The sequence below is a fragment of the Ursus americanus genome, chromosome 18 (genome assembly GCF_024610735.1).
Source record: "Ursus americanus isolate L20-20 chromosome 18, mUrsAme1.1.p, whole genome shotgun sequence".
Lineage (NCBI taxonomy): Eukaryota > Metazoa > Chordata > Mammalia > Carnivora > Ursidae > Ursus > Ursus americanus.
The window spans coordinates 18,866,181-18,869,364 of record NC_142144.1 but is presented as its reverse complement, the minus strand read 5'-3'; positions in this window follow the sequence as shown (position 1 = coordinate 18,869,364).

Here is a 3,184-nt window from a genome sequence, read left to right as displayed (position 1 = left end):
AGAGCCAGGGAATCAGGGAATGTTGGGGGCAGAGGGGTTTGCCTGGAGCACAACATCAGGGAGGAGGGGGGAGGACCGTGGATCCTCTCTCCAGGGGTCCTTTCCTCTGTCCAGGATGCCATGCTCTCCGCTGTGGTGTCCATCCGGGCACTGGAACAGAAGTCCTTGTGCTTCCTGTGGAAGCATCTCGAGGCAGGCCGGGCCAGAAGGGGGCAGAACAGTGCTGGATACAAAAGATCCGGGTGCCCCTTCTGTCTCTGGGCAAACGGACTTCGCCTCTCGGTTTTCAACGCTGCAAAATGGAAATAATGCTGATCACATGTCCTAGATATACTTTTAGGAATAAGTGAGATCAGGTAGATATAAGACGTTTAACATGGTGCCTACGTAGAGTAAGGGCTCAAGAAATAGTTGTTAATAATACGTGCAAAAATAAAGGGACATCTTCCCAGTGTCTTTCAGGTAAGAGGAGCATTTATATTCGAGATCTCACAAAATCTCTCACCTTAAGGGGTGCCTTTTCGATTCCTTTATTTAGGAGAAACCGGGCACTATTTGGGGAAGCCAAATTAGGTGAAAGCATTCTCCATCCGTGCTCTGTTTGGATGCTTATAAAGCTCACCTGATAACCCAGGAAACAGAAGACAGCAAAGCCATTCCACACGGTTCTGCAGTCATGGGGTCAGTGGGGCAGGGGCTGAGGTGGGAGGGGGATGTGACCTTCCCGTCATAAGTATTTGATGGTGGGTAACACAGTCTTTTGAGCCTCACTGAGAAAGCAATACTCGTAAGTGGCCACGTCGGAAGTTCTCAACTCTGGCTGCAGAGAGGTGTTTTTGAAATGTAAGCATGCCCTGAGGCCTAACTGAATTAGAGTTTTGGGGGGCAGTGGAGTGGTGCTTGGGCTTCGGGATTTTTATACAACTTTCCAGGCGATTCTTGTGTATAAGCAAGACTGAGAACCACAGAATTACGTTGCAGAGATCTCTATGCCCGTAAACAAGTGGTTCTCAGCCCAGGCCGCGCTTGGAATCGCGAGAGGAACTTGAAATAATGGGGTAACCCCGTGTCCTCTCCACACCGGTAAGCTCACTATATGGGCACTGATAGTTTTTAAAGCTTCCCAGGTGAGGCCCTCAATTTAAAAAGTTGAGATACAGTTGACATATAACATTGTGTAAGCTCGAGGTCTATAACGTGTTGTTTGACACATGAATATATTCCAGTATTATTACCACAGGAGCTGTAGCAAACACCTTTACCGAACTACCTAATTATCATTTCCTTTTTGCTCTGAGAACGATGAAGATCCAGTCTTAGCAGCTTTGAAGTTTATAATACGGTATGACTTTTTTGACCTTTCCTTGTCTTTTTAAATACAATACGATTTTAATTCCCCTTCAGGGCTGAGAACCACTGACCTACAGAGATTTTAATTCTCCTTCCGCGCTGAGAACCACTGACCTACAGAGCAAAGGTAAAAAACCTACATTTTCTTGATGTTGTATGAATGAGTCCTTTTAGCTTTTCAAGGACAGCACCATAAATGGGTTCAAAAGCACTATTTTTCAAGTAAGAGATTGAGAGAACATACTTTGGAGAGCTGTGTTCGATGACGGCTGATGTTGAAGTTGTCTGTGAAGCATGTAGATGGAATTGGTTCAGGAAGGGGGCGAGGATAGCGGTATGTCCAAACCCGCGTGTTTTATGTAATACGCCATTGTAAACGCATACCGTATTGGGTCCCTATAAATAGAACTTAGTTATTTCACCCATAGTGAACATTTATCTATGCAAATGGGCAAAAATACTCTAAGGCCTCTTTGCACGAGAAACTGGGGGATTGTCTTCTGTTTGGGGTCACTTACCCTTCAAGGATATAGGGTATGGTTGCTTCCTTCCCTTTGAGTCTGGGGTAGGAGACTAGTCAGCAGGCTCCTGTACGGATTCTTGGTCCAGGCAGAGAATCATGAAATCTTGAACTAGGACACTGGCCGGCATTGAGGGGGTGGGTGTTGAATCCGGTGATTTCATAGCTCCTGGGCAATGGAGTCGGACCACCAGGTGAGAGGCCTGTCTTCTTGCTGTAAGACTTTGGCCATGGTTATTGGCCACGGTTATTAGCCCCGGACCCCTCATTTCCTTACCTTTAAAATGGGATGCTTTTAAAGGCAACAGAGTTGGTATGAGGAATAAATTCAGCCATGCATGCTAGAAGTAGAAGGGTAGAAAGGAAGCACTCAATAAACATTGCTTTATTCTTTTCCTTGTCACTATTATTATTTCACATTGAGAGGGAAGGATGAGGAGGAGGATGGGCGGATGCCTTTGTGTCTGGCTTTCGCTTCTGTGGATATAAAATGGGAGAATTCAGCAAGAGGATTACCATTTTGGATGAGGACAGATTCAGGCTTTTAAAGACGTTCGTTTGGAAAATAATTACAAATTTGTAGGAAGTTGTCAAAAAACGGGCAGAGAGGTCCTGTGAACCCTTCACCCAATGTTAACATCTTGCCTCACAAACAGTTTCAAAACTAGGAAATGAACATTGTTACAATTCACAGAGCGGACTCAAAGTATACCAGTTACACATGCATTGGCGTGTGCGCTCGTGCACTGCTGTGTGTAATTTCATTACATGTGTGGTTCATGTGACTGCACCACAATCAAGACACTTAACTACTGTCACCGCAAGGCTCCTGTGTATTACCCCTTCCTTGTCACACCCCCCTCTCTCCCCACCATCTCTAATCCCTGGAAACCACCCATCCTGCTCCATTTCTATAATTATGTCATTTCATGAATGTTACATAAGTGGAAACATGTATGTATCTTTCTGAGGTTGCTGGGTTTTTTCTCACTCGGCATAATTTGAAGTTCATCCAAGTCACCGTCTGTCTTAGTCGTTCATTCCTTAGAATTGCTGAGTCATAACCCTTGGTCCAGACGGACCACAGTGTGTTTAACCATTCACGCCTCGAGAGATGTTTAAGTGGTTTCTGGTCTTTGTCACAAACGAAGCTACTATGAACACTCAAGGACTTAGTGTCCATGTGAAAATAAGTTTTCATTTCGGTGGGTTCAATGCCGCAGAGTGTTATCGCTGGATTGTATGGTAAACCCAGTTTTAGTTTTAAAAGGAAGTGCCAAATTATTTTCCAGAGTGACTGTCCCATTTTTCATT